Source organism: Centruroides vittatus, unplaced genomic scaffold, assembly GCF_030686945.1.
Source record: "Centruroides vittatus isolate TY-2023 unplaced genomic scaffold, ASM3068694v2 scaffold_324, whole genome shotgun sequence".
In the NCBI taxonomy this organism is placed as follows: Eukaryota; Metazoa; Arthropoda; class Arachnida; order Scorpiones; family Buthidae; genus Centruroides; species Centruroides vittatus.
In genome coordinates, this window is record NW_027122701.1 from 1,231,217 (window position 1) to 1,245,185 (window position 13,969).

General features: G+C 38.1%; 1 protein-coding gene across 2 annotated transcripts in view; it reads right to left on the reverse strand.

Annotated features, from left to right (window-relative positions):
* The window catches only part of vir (VIR_N domain-containing protein), a 115,226-nt gene that overhangs the window by 42,396 nt on the left and 58,861 nt on the right, over window positions 1-13,969 (reverse strand). The window lies entirely within an intron of this gene.

Here is a 13,969-nt window from a genome sequence, read left to right on the forward strand (position 1 = left end):
TATTAATGTTTATTCTGCTACTTTCCGATGCTATAACTATAATAAACATTCAAATGATTAAAATATTTTAATTAATTATTATTAAAAATTTTTTATAGAATATTTATAAAATTTTATAAATTCTTCTTCATAATTTCTTTTAATTTACTTTATTTTCATAAAGAATTATAAAGGACGATAAAGTATAAATTTTTAAAATCTACATAAAGTATTAATAATGCTTTATATACTTTCCAGAAATGATTAAAATGCATCAAAATAAAATAATAAAAGTGATTGTTTTAAAAATTATGCTAACAATTTAAAGAAGTTTTACAATCATTATCAGTAATAAATTAGCTAATATTAAACTTTGATTTTAATTGTAAAGGACTTCTGCTATGCTTATCTTATGCTTTATGTTCAAAAGAAAATACTGGTAGCTTGTTAAGCAGTTTTTTCATGTATTCATATAGAATATGTTCATGGTAAATGACTTAGTTTAAACTCTTCTTTTTCTCTGATAAATAAAAGTGCGTACAGTAAAACCTCGATATAATGGACTTTGAACTTAATGGACAAAATTTCTGGCTCTTATGTCAAAAAATTAACAGGACATTAATTTGTAAATACTTTTTTTTAATATATAATTAAATTAACAAATTATTGTTTTTCAAATTAGTCACCACTCTTTAACTTCATGCCACAATGGGTGTCTCTATGTCATCATCCAAAAATGAATATATAGGAATTCTTTCTTGTGTTTTTGTCAAATTTATATTTTGTTTTCTTTTTAAGAACATTATTTATTTGTTTAGTTAAATATAATTAAAGTGCATTTTCCAAAAAAATGTTTGTTTATCACAATTTAGATCGTATACTTATTTATTAAAGTTTTAGTACTTAAGCAATAATACATATAGAAAAGTTTTCTGTAAATTAAATTTTTCATACATGCTTAATTTTAATTATACAAATGTATCTGTGTAAGTAAAAATAGATAAACTTTTTAACAAGCACATTCAGAAAACCTATTTTATTACAGTGGCGTGTGGTGACATTTGATGATAGGGAAGCTGTGCCCGTCTTGGATGGAATCATTGGAAGTGTTATACAATATTTTGGTGTGTAGCATCCACAAGCTAACTATATGCATATAATCTGACGCTTTAAGCAATTCAGATATTTTTGTCGTGGAAGCTGTCCCATATTCGACAATATGGCACTTCCATTGGGAATATGCATATACGAATTTATATTCGAATAAACAATAGCAATTTTATCATTGTTTTTCACATGTATAGAAATTTGTAATAAGATACATAATGCGGTTATAATAAAATATTCATTTTAATTAATTCAAAGTACATTAAAACATGAAAATAATCGCAAAATATGTATTTATATTTTAGAAAATACAAGGAAAGTGGTGCTTCCACAGCTTCCATAGACGGCATGCCACTGCTTTATTATATAATGGACTTTCGGCTTTAACAACCACCCCTCTCCCGAATTAGTCTGTTAAACTGAGTTTTTACCGTATTTTAATTTTACCTTTTTTTTACTAGAATACAGTAGAAAAACATTTTTTTTAGACCTTGTGTCAGAGTCACAGGATGGCTTAAATATATTAAACACTTTTTCCTAAATATTCTGTTATGCTGAAATGGGGGTGTTTCTTATATGCCATAAAATAAAATATGTAAATTTTTGATAATTTATTTAAAGATAATGTTTTCCAATAAATGAACAGTTAGGAATTTACCTGATCTCTTTACCTTATTTAAAATACTTTTTCAATAAATTTTTGTATAAGTGTCACAACAATAAAATCGTTAATCAAATTATAAGAACCCATGTTCTATTTTATGCAATAAATTCTCTCTCTAAATTTAGTTGTCTTCTGAATTTATCCCACAATGAAATAAAGTTTACATTATTGCAAGTTTATCAAAAATACACTTTCATATAAGAGTAAATTGGAATTACTACCAATGTAATTCAAAGTTCAAATAATTTTTGATTAACAAATGCTGCCATTAAGAGACAAACTAATTGATAAAAAACACTGAAATTCATTTTTGCTAAATTTATCATCATAAATATTTAAATAAAATAATTAAACTAAAGTTAATTATTAATTGATATACTGCTAAGTACAGTAGAGCATCGATTATCCGACCCCCCCAATCAACTGTCACGTCGGTTAACCGACCGCGTTCTAGTCGGCAAATTCAAATGTCCACTAGTGATGTGGTGCTACAATACTTGGCTATGTCTTGGCTACTTTAATATTATTTTAAAAATTTTTGCGTGTTTTAGCTGGCAACACTGACTCAACCATGAAAGGAAGGCCAGGCTTAATTTTCTATTTTTACTTTATTTTTGTATTTATTTTGTGCAAAATAAAGAAATAATTTTTAATGATACAATAGTGACGATTATTATTTCAAAAAAAAATTTTGTTAGGTTTAACATCGATGAAAATTCAATGCGAAGTAGGTTAATAGCAATATACTAATATACTATACTAATAATGTATTTTTTCATACTTTTCGGTTATCCGTTTTTTCAGTTATCCAACCAACCCCAGTCCCCAATTGAGTTGGATAATCGATGCTCTACTGTATTGTCAAAATATTCCATTATTTCAATATTTTAATAATTTTTAAATGTAACCCAATATAATAAGTTATCAAATATTTTATTTATTATATTTTAGTTATTAAGAATAACTTTTATGCAACATTTATATTTTAGAGGATAATGATGAAAATAAACAGTAATAATATTTGAATTGTTTAAATTTTATATTTTAATATAGTAACTATGTAAGATAAAAAAAAAACTTTAGATTTCTAATATTTAATAGTTAACTAATATCCAATCAATTTCTACAGAACAACAGTTACCATATTTCTGCACAAATAAGAGCACGCTCTTACAGATGGGACAAAATTGGCACTATATTCCACAAAATACCTAAAAAACAAAACGTTTTTATGCTATCAAAAGCACTTTTTTACTTTGATTTTTTTATTTATTACTGGTTATCACAGAGATGTGCTGATACAGTAACTATTCAGTGATATTTACATTTAATTTACAGTGACACATTGGTGTAGTACTCTTATAAGAAAAAACAAGCTGGCATGCATAAGAGTTATGCTCATATAAACAAAGCAGGACAGATGTTTCAAAAATGTAAAAACAAGCAATTTCACATATAAGAGTATATTCTTATTTGCTTGGAAATATGACATGTAAAAAGTTGTCCTAAAGAATTTACCTCAAAATATAAACTGTGAGTAATTCATTTCATACTTTCAAATTTTTTCTTATACATATTATCTAAATTAAATTGGTGTGTTAAGTCAAAATGGTGACTGTTTCAAATTATGAAAAGACTAATGAATGCAAAAGTCATATTAAAATAAAAAAAAAAAAAAAAATACTAGTACCAAACATTTCTTTGGAAATGGAAACTAGATTTCTCAATAGAATCCCCTGGAAGTATCATATCATTAAATAAAAGTAGGTGTAAAAATAGAAATTAAAATATTACAAAGACAGAGTATCTTGAATAGCCATCAGTAGCCCTTAGGGGTTGATGAAGTTGGATAGCCTCTAGGGATTGAGAGAGTCAATAAAACTTTGCAAATATAAAATAATTATTTAAAAATATTAAAAATGGTACACATTTTCTGTGTACCATTTTGTGTGGTTCTTAAATAAATGCAGAAAAATGTCTTTTAAAAATTATATAAGAGACTATAGCATACACTGTATTTGGAGAATAGAGATTCGTACGAAGGTCGACTCATCAGAGTGTAAAGGTTACTAGTGAACTTTGGATAGTACCTTGGATTGGCTCCAGAGTTGATTGCTCACAGGCAGTGCAACGTTCTCTTTTGCTTTCGTTCAACGAGGCGGCTCCGGATACCGAGTAGGTGTCGTTTCAGGATGTTCGGTGATTTCTCTGATTTTTCTCCCAGGTAGGAGTGCGGTACGCGGGTCTCCACCAACGTGGACTGTTCCCGGGGTTCGGGGGCGGTGTTGCCCCTGGAGTCGGGCCCAGAGGGCCCCCTCCCCAAGGAGTTACGTTTCTTGGCTCCTTTTGTGGAGGTGGATAAACTCCGTTCCATTTGCCCGTCCCCCCGGACTTCCTGTATATGGTTTTCCTGGAGGGCCACAATCCCCTTCGCTGGCTCCGTCTGGCCGATCTCCATGCGGAACTCCAGCGGCGGTTTTCCTACCCAGACCTATTAGTGGATGTTCGGTATTCCAGGAGTGGGTTCCTGCTGTTGAAAACGAGGGATTTTTCAACTGCTCAGACTGATCTCACCCTAATGAAACTCAAGGAATACCGGTGCGGGGCAGGTTGGCCCCAGACTGCTCCCAGATGGCGTACCAACTGAGAGGAGTGGACGTCTCGCTAACTGCGAACGAAATATACGAACTACTTACGGAGGCTAGGCTACCCATAATTGAGGTTTGCCGCTTTACACGAAAAGGCCGCAACCGGGCCGAGGCGACCCCCAGTACGATAGTCTACTTCTCCGTTGCCAGCGCGGAGTCGCTGAGTCAGTCAAACTGTACTACCAGCGGTTTTGCTGTGAGCAGTTTTTCCCTAAGCCCAGGATCTGTGGGCACTGCCTGGCCTTCGGCCATGCTCAGGACTTTTGCCGCAGCCACCGTCGATGTATCAACTGTGGGGCGGATCACGACCCCGCGGGGTGTTCGATCCTGGCGGAAAAGTGCGTTCACTGCGGGGGCACTCACTGGGTGGATTCACCAAGCTGTTCAGCCTACCCATTGGAAGCGTGTTTGCTCAAATTGAGCGTAACCCATCATTGTTCCCATGCGGAGGCAAAACGTCTTCAGCCAGAAGGGCCATCTTCCTACACACAGGTTGCAGCGATGCCCAAACGTAACCCGGTAAAGAAGGCCAAGAACGGGCCTGCCAGAAAGGAACAGACATCCCATCAAGCAGACCTCGCACAGGTCATGGAAACTCAAGAATTGGCTTGACAAATCACTCAACTGGAAACAGTCATCGAAACGCTACGCGAAGAAATTTGACAACTACAGTCGAAACATTGGCCCAACTCTTTTACCCAGGAACAGGGGATCCCCCAGCCAGCTCACGACTCGCTTCAGAACCAGCCACTACCTTCACCCTCGGCTCACAAATGACCGCTGCAACGGGAGGAGTGCATGGTTGCTTCCGGCCCGCCGAGGAAGAAAAAGGGCCACAAACAGCGGAAGGCCGCTGTTTGTGGCCCAAAGGTGATGTCTGATACAGACGGGCCAGCCTCAGATATGGACCTCTCCTCTCAGCCCTGCCCAACCTGGACGGTCTCGCTAGACAACTTCTGTACCGCAAACCCGGTGGAAAAAGTCAAACTCTGCCCCCGCCAATCAATGCAGTCGGCCAACAATGCCTAACTTTGCAAACCAAATTCTGGCTCTCCGCATAGTACACTGGAACGCCCAAGGATTGCACCCAAAAAAAGATCTTCTCATGGCAGAGCCTCAGCTCCATGAAGCGGATGTTCTCTTAATTCAAGAGACGTGGCTCGCCCCGACCCTCCCTTTCTCCATCCTCGAGTTCACTATTTTCCGGTCTGACTGGTCTGCCACCCGCGGTGGGGGGCTCTTAGCGGTAGTGGCTATGGCCTTGCCAGCGAGGTTCCTTCCGGCTAGCCCGGGGGTCGCAGGCTTGAAAACCCAGGAGCTCTGCATTTATTTTCTGGGTCGCTCTCTTTCCCTCTTGAACGTTTACGCCCCTCACGATGTACAGCCAGACACGGACCTCGACGCCTTGATCCGCAATGATTTTCGCCCACGAATCATATGCAGAGACTGGAATGCACATCACCCTTATTGGGATGATGGCTGCTGATGCCCCGATACGGCGGGCCATTCTCTTTTTAAGTGGTTCTCTACGGCCGACATTTGTTGTTTGAACTCTGGCGCACCAACCCATTTCAGCACAACCGGGGCATCTGCGTTCGACCTATCTTTCTACACTCCGGACCTGCTGGGTTCGGCTAAATGGGAAGTCCACGCAGATACCTTGACCAGCAACCACGCCCCGATCCACCTCACTTTAACCTCTCTTGCAAGTTGACACGGGCCCCAGGCACAATTTCACAGCACCACTAACTGGAACGGTTACACTTCCTGGCTCGAGCACTCCTACTCTTCGTCAGCCCACCTCCCCACTTCATACCCCCAGTTAGTTCGCCAACTCAAGGAAGCAGTTGCGACCTGCACAGTGCAGCGCGCTCTTCCTCCCCCTGGGTCCCCATCGTGGTGGACTCCTGCATGCAGCCTCCTCCGCACCAAGAAATGGAGGGCCTTCTGTAGGGCTCGCCAGTCTGCGTCTCTGTCCCTATGGAATCGCTATAAAAATCTTAAGCCCAGCTCCGACGACAGTCTCGGCAAGCTAGACAGGAATGGTGGGGCTGCCTGTGCTCCTCCCCCATCCACAATTTACAGGATTTTCTGCTGCCTCCGCTCGCCCGTGGATGCGCCAATGGCCCACCTCATTATCCACACGACCGAGGCAATAACGTCTCCTGTCCAGCAGGCAGAGGCGTTGGCCACCCACTTTGGTCGATCTCCCCCAATGGGTGCCTTCGCACCCCTCAAAGTTCACCTTAGCATACAAGCATACTTAGACAACGGGCCTTTTTGACCATCTGAGCTACTTCGTGCCCTCCGCGGCCTTCGTCCCACTACTCTGGGTCCAGACCGGATTCAAGTTCAGCCCATTAGGGTACTTCCCCCAGCAGGCCTTGCAGCTCTTCTGAGGGCCATGAACCACGAATGGATGGCGGGGTCTTGTCCCCCAGAGTGGAAGATGGCCCGCATCATCCCCATCTGCAAACTGGGCCGCCCAGCCACTTCTTGTGCCTCCTATCGGCCAATCTCCTTAATGTCACACATGGTCAAACTCTTCGAGCGGCTAATTCTGCACCGCTTTCACCTTTTCGCGATCCGTTCTAACCTCTTCTACCCACATCACTTCGGCTTTTTGCCTTACCATGGCGCCGAAGAAGCACTGCTCCTCCTTCACCATCAGATCGCCGTGGCAAGGGCCCAAGGGAAGTGGGTCTACATGTTGGCCCTGGACTTGGAAGGGGCTTATGACTCAATCTGCCAGCCAGATCTTCTTGCCAAGATTCAGTCTTATGGTATCGGTGGAAGGTACCTTACATGGCTTATGTCATTCCTACTCGGCCGACGGTTCCAGATCCTCTGGAGAGGCAAGCTCTCCCGCCCCCACTCCTTCTCGCAAGGGATTCCTCAGGGGAGTGTGCTAGCTCCTCTCCTGTTCACTCTGTACATGGCAGATATTTGGAGTGCCTTACCAACTGATGTAACAACGATTGTGTATGCGGACGACATTTACCTCATCACCTCAAGTTCTAGCCCAACCAGGGCCTTCGCCCGCACCCAAAGGGCTGTGGACCACCTAGAGCACTGGGCGGCGGCGTGGAGTATGTCCCTATTGGCCAATAAGAGCGCTTCAATCGACTTCTCCCCAAAAACCCACCGCAAACTGCTTTCTTTTGCCCTTAGCTCGGGGGCAATCCCACAGTGTATGACCGTATGTGTTTTGGGACTCCAGCTCTCTCATACATTTACCTGGAATAGCCATGCCCAGTTCCTGCGAGTCAAGCTAACGAGGACAGGCTCCTACCACAAATACTTCGCCTCTCGCTGGAATGGTGCCCAGACTGCTGACCTCCTGCGCCTTATCAACACAGTGTTACGTCCAATGGCGGAATTTGGTGCTCCACTCCTCGAAGGGACCCCACCCACCAACATCCACTGCATAGAGCAACCAATAAACGAAGCCCTCGGGACGACGCTAGGGATGCCTAAAGCCCTGGTCACACTATGCGACTTCCAGCCGCGCGGTCGACTGCGACCGCGACGGCTGTTCCCGTTAATTGGTAATCCCCCTCGAAAACCGGCGCGACTGCAACCACAACTAGAAACAAAAAGTTTGTTCTACTGGCGACGGTTGCAAACGCGCATCCAATCAGAAAACGTCTTTGTGCCACGTCATACTTTGTGTTATATATTTGTCAACATATCTTGATTATAACATTTGTATTAACTCAGTTTCAGTACATTTAAATGCTATATTTGATATAAATCAAATCTGAATTTATAAAAGTTATTTGTTAGATTTATTTTAAAAAGTTTGATTACTTTTAATAATATACAATTGAATAAAATAAATGCTTATATAAAATATTAAATTATATAATATGCTTATATAAGCATTTATATAAGCATTTATATATGCTTATATAAATGCTTATATAATAAATGCTTATATTATAAAAAATATATCGATTATAAATGAATTAAATCATTCAAGCTTTCCTCTAAACAACACTTACCCTCAAATATTCACTTTTATAAGATTGATAAATAGCATCCAAAACTTCTGGGATAATGACTGATATCGAATTATGGGCCACTCTAAATTGATATGCCAAACTACGAAACGTTTCGCCTAAATTATATAATTCATACGGATATATCCCCTATAACCTACGGCATCCGAAAGCCTTAATTCATTCATCAACTGGTGAAAGCACGATTGTTTAGCCCGTTGATTTTCATTTCGTCAAGTTTTAACCCAGCATAAACGTTTTTTTCTTATTTTTCTCTTCGTATATTCTCGCCAGCTCTAACAAAATTAGCACCTTTTTTCTTTTATTCATTCCAGAAAAGGAACTGCTTGCTATTTTAATAAGAAAAGTAGCTAAAATTCCGTAAATACTCTGAAGTAGAACGTAAAAATATCGGTAAACTTACGAAAGTAGATAAAAACAAGCTGCTGTAATTTTATTGGTTTATTATAGGGTCAGGTGTTCCGAGTTGCAACGTCAACGAACAATGTGTGACCACGAGAAGACGCGCGCGACTCGCGCTTGTTGCAGTTGCGGTCGCCTGCGCGGCTGGAAATCGCATAGTGTGACCAGGGCTTAAATCAACCCCCTGCTATCGCTCTATACAGAAACCGGCTCCAGCTCCACCTTCGCCACAGAGCGATCGCACACACTGTGACCCACCTCTCACTGGGCCCATTTAGCCCTATACACCAGATTTTCCAAGCTGCACCTAGCCTGGCTTCCTACCGCTGGCGTAGGTACCAGGACCCTTACGTCAGTCGGGTCCTCTCTCACATAGGCAAAGGATGCCTTCCACTCGCCCATCTTTACCGTCAATGACTACACCCTCCATGCGCGGACCAAGTCCGGCTCAAGGTTCGCCTACACGAGTGGGCTACGGCTGGTACAGTCCATGTTGAGGGGCTGAAAAGCCGCTTTTCTGAACTCACGGCCTCCCACTAGCACGACAGGTTATGCATCGGAACAGATGCGTCAAAAAATAACCTCAGAACGCAGATCGGTATTGCCATCCCAAAAGAAGGCATTTGGGAGACATGGCGGCTCCATGACGCCTGCAGCGTCTTTACGGCCAAAGCGATCGGCATCCAAAGAGCATTAATGCTCACCACCCCATTAAACCAGCCAACTGTCATTTTCTCGGATAGCCGAGCTATCTTGCTGGCTATTGCCAACGTATCTTTCTCCTCTGTGGTGATTATTTCGGACATCGCGGCAGCTGTCAGTACGTTCCCCGCCCCCTGGAACTCGTCTGGACCCCCGGTCATTCGGGCATCCCGATAAACGAAGAGGCTGATAAGGCCGTAAGCCATGCCCATCTCACAGTCTCCTGGAGTCGTTCTTTAACTCTGACAGAAATATGGAGACTCTATCGGGACAACTTAGCGATCTCCCTCATGGACACTTGGTCGGAAGCCCACCAGCTCAAGGGGAGGGTCCACCTCCGTCCATTCTGCCCTTGGCCTTACCATCTTGCCTCCTCGCAAAGCGCAGAGTTGCTTCTGGCAAGGTTAAGGACTAATACGGCTCCATTGCAATCCTTTCTTCATTCCCGGAACTTAAGCCTTTCACCAGACTGCCAGCATTGCAATGCGAAGGAATCCCCCGATAACTTTTGGCTGGCATGCCTGTCGTATGAAGAGGCCTGTAAGGAATTGGGCCATGCTCTTTTTCTCGACTTACAACTGATTGTAACCTAGACCAACTCTACTGGCCGAACATGGGGATCAACCCTCGCATCCATATTTCATCCCTGGAGAAATACATAAACAGAACCGGCCGATTCGCCTAGTTGCCAGGCAGCGCTTCGGAGGAGGAGCCGACAACGGCCATAACCTCCATATAAACCCTGAACAAAAGGAAAGGAAAGGAACTGTATTTGTTTGTGTATAGGCCAAATGCACGTATAAGCCACACCCTGTTTATGAAACAATATATTTGAAAAAAAATAAAAATCTTAGAATTCCACCAACGGGCAAGAGTAGAGAGACAGGTACACAGAAATATGGCAACATTGAAAATTTCAAACAGGAATGAAGTGATGGTTAATGCTTATTGTTGAGTGCTTGCTCAGTATGTTAAACTTGGGTCAAGTGAGAGTGAGTTATACAGTGAAGTTTAAATTGCAAGTGGTGCATTATGCACAAGAAAACGGAAATCAGAAGGAAAGGTTGATACAGACAGAATATTCATGTGGCAATAAATTCAAACAAAGAACGCTCTTGAGAAAACATCACAAAATCAGCAATGCAAAGTAAATATAGTAAACAATTATCTGAATTCTTTGTTTTTAACGATCAATACAGTAGAGAGTCGTTAATCGGAATCAATTGGGAACTGGGGTTGTTCAGATTAGTGATTTGTTCCGATTACCGATTATGTACGAAAAAATACATTAACCTGTCTGATGTTCAAATTTTTCTCCATTGCGTGTCGCTTCGTGTTGAATTTTCGTAGATTTTAAGCCTAACAAAAATTTTTATTATAATAATCGAGGCTATCGTATCGTTAAAAATTATTTCTTCACTTTGTACAAACAAAATAAATATATTGAAGAATATAAAAACATGAAAATTATACTTTAGAAGTAAATCTAGTATCAAAAACGTTCGATTCAGCATGACACAGTCCGATTGAAAATCGTTCCGATTACGCCGATTCCGATTACCGGGTTCCGATTAATGACTCTCTACTGTATTTCTAAATCTAAAATAATTATATTTAGAAATAATGTTAAACTGCCAAATCAAGAGAAATCATTGTATTTAAATGGTCAACCTCTTACTTTAGTAAATGAAATAAAATACAGTCAAGATCATTTCAAAGTTGACATAGCCTGTTTTTTGAACTTTTGAGTTTATCATCATCTTATCAATATGTAAAAATTAAATTAACCTTAATTTTACTTTTAAGACTTAATTTTTCATTAAATCCATCAAAAACTTTTGAAGAAAATATTATGTATGTTTTACAAATTGTAAATTTGTGTTGTATGGCAAAGTCATTTCAAAGTTGACATGAAATAAAACATTCAGAAAGAGTCAAATCAGAACTTTGTTTGAGTACCTTTGGCCTGAATTACATGAAGAAGTCAACTTTGCATACTGTTAATTAATTTATGAATGATATCCTGTCCAATTTCTGACCAAACCTTAAATAATTCTTCTTTATACAACGATAAAGATTTTCTAAGGCTAAGAGGAATACAATGGGCTAATTTGTCCCACAAATATTCTATTAAATTTTAATATGGTGACTGAGGTGGCCATTGAAAAACTTTGATATCATTTTCATTGAAATATTTTCTGAGAAGCAATGCTGTATGTTTGGGATCATTGCCTTGTTGAAAGACAAATTTATTTTCAATTTTCAATTTCCATTTTCCTTGCTGATGCCATTAAATTGTTTTTAAGTATTTGTTTGTAATCTACTGCTTTCATGCGATCATGAATTTGAACAATATTGCCCATTTCAAACCCCAAAAAACACCACCAAACCAGTAAGGCGAGTGTTTTATTGTTCCCACAGTTTTATTTTTATTGAATGCTTGATTTTTCTTTCTCCAAGCAAATTTCTGTCTTTTAGCATCCAGCAACTCTTGTTTTAATTCATCACTCCAAATAACATGCTTGCAAAACTCTAGGGGTTTGTCCACAAATTTTTTGACAAAAGCTAATCTTTTCTTCTGATTCACTGTGAAATCATTGGTTTTCTATGAGCCACTCTTCTATGAAAACTTTTTTTATTTATTCTTCTCTTAATAGTTGAAACACTGACTTCAAGCATAAGCTGCTCTTTTATTTCTTTAGCTGTTATAAAAGAGTTTTTGGTGGTCTTGCAGAAAATCATAGCATTTTCTCTTGATGTTGTGGCCTCAGGGCAGTGTCCACATGGTAAATTTCTCACTGTATTGTTATTTAAATATTTGACCACTATTTTTCTGACTCCTTCTCGTGATATTTGATGCTTTTTTGCAATAATAGAAGGAGAATAGCCATTTTTTCTGCTCATGTACAATCTGTACTTTTTCTTTAAGACTCAATTCTCTCTTCATTAATATACTTTTTTATTGATACTAAAGAACTATTTAATTGACAACTCTGGAATTAAATTTTGTGTTATAATTAATTTGAAATTAATTTCTTACTGTATTTACAATGTTTTCTTTATTGTCAACTTTCAATTGATACAACAATATTTTACTTGTCCTTCTTCAATTCTTTATTAGTGAAACAAACTAATCAGTTATCTATTGTATTGCATTATTGTATCTTATCTATTGTGCCAATTAACAAGGCTATTACAATATGCAGAGTAGTTAACAGATCAGAAATGCATTTTTTTCCTTAAAATGTTTAAAAAAAAAATTTTTCAGTTGACAACTTTGAAATGATCTTTACTGTATCTAGGCATAACATTCAACTGGAATTGTAATTTTCAATTACACTTGAAGAATTTAACTACAAAAATAAATACTTTAAAAGTACAGATAAAACTATTTAACTCATTGTTTAGCCCATCAATATAATATGCAAGCCCTACATTGGACCTTGATCTATTATACAACTTAGAAAAATTCCACATTATTTACTTACAGAAATTGTATAAAATAGAAAGAACAGTTCCAGGATATGCAATAAGAGGTGAAACAAATAGATTCCAACTGTTTCCATTTTATTTAAAGAGATTAATCAAATTCTATTATAGACTAAAAAATACTAACGAAGATAATATAAGATTTCTACATCAAATAATGTTAAATCAGAATAATAACTCAGGAAACAATAAAAATCTATGGCAGTATAAATTTAATAAATTATTACAAACATTTGGCATTTCAATAGAATATTTGATAATTTAGAAACAGACTGGCAATATGGTTATTCATTAATGACTGAATCAACATTTTCCAAACCTATAATTAAGGATCAAAACTCATTAATTCATTTTGTATACCATCCATGGTACATTAACATTTTAAATATCCCCTCACCTTCGAATATTATAACCACAAATATTAATATGAATATAAAAAGACTATTAATCCAATTAAGACTCAATAAATATTCATTGTTTATTAATAATACTTATATAGATTTTACCAAGAACAAGTGTTCTTGGTACAACTCTAGAGATTATTCTTTGAGTCATCTACTAAGAGACTATGAAAGATTAGAAAAATACTATCAAAACTAAGAAATTAAAGAAATAATATGCACAAAACAAAACCAAGATTATAGAATAAAACTAAACAAACTTACATTAAATCAAATGTATAGAATAAATAATTTCTTTAATCAAATTGCTAATGAGTTAAAAAATTATGAAAAATAAATAGAAATAAAAAATGTTAACTAATTATATTGTAAATCAAAGTAAATTATTTAAATGTAAACAAATGATAACATGTATTACTATATGATTATTGTAATTTTATTTATTATCTTCAAGAAGATGTATGATGGATTAATGATGAATAACAAATGTAAACTATTAAATCACTGAAATAATAACCCCCTGTATCAAGGCTTGCCTTAATGCAAATAAAAATG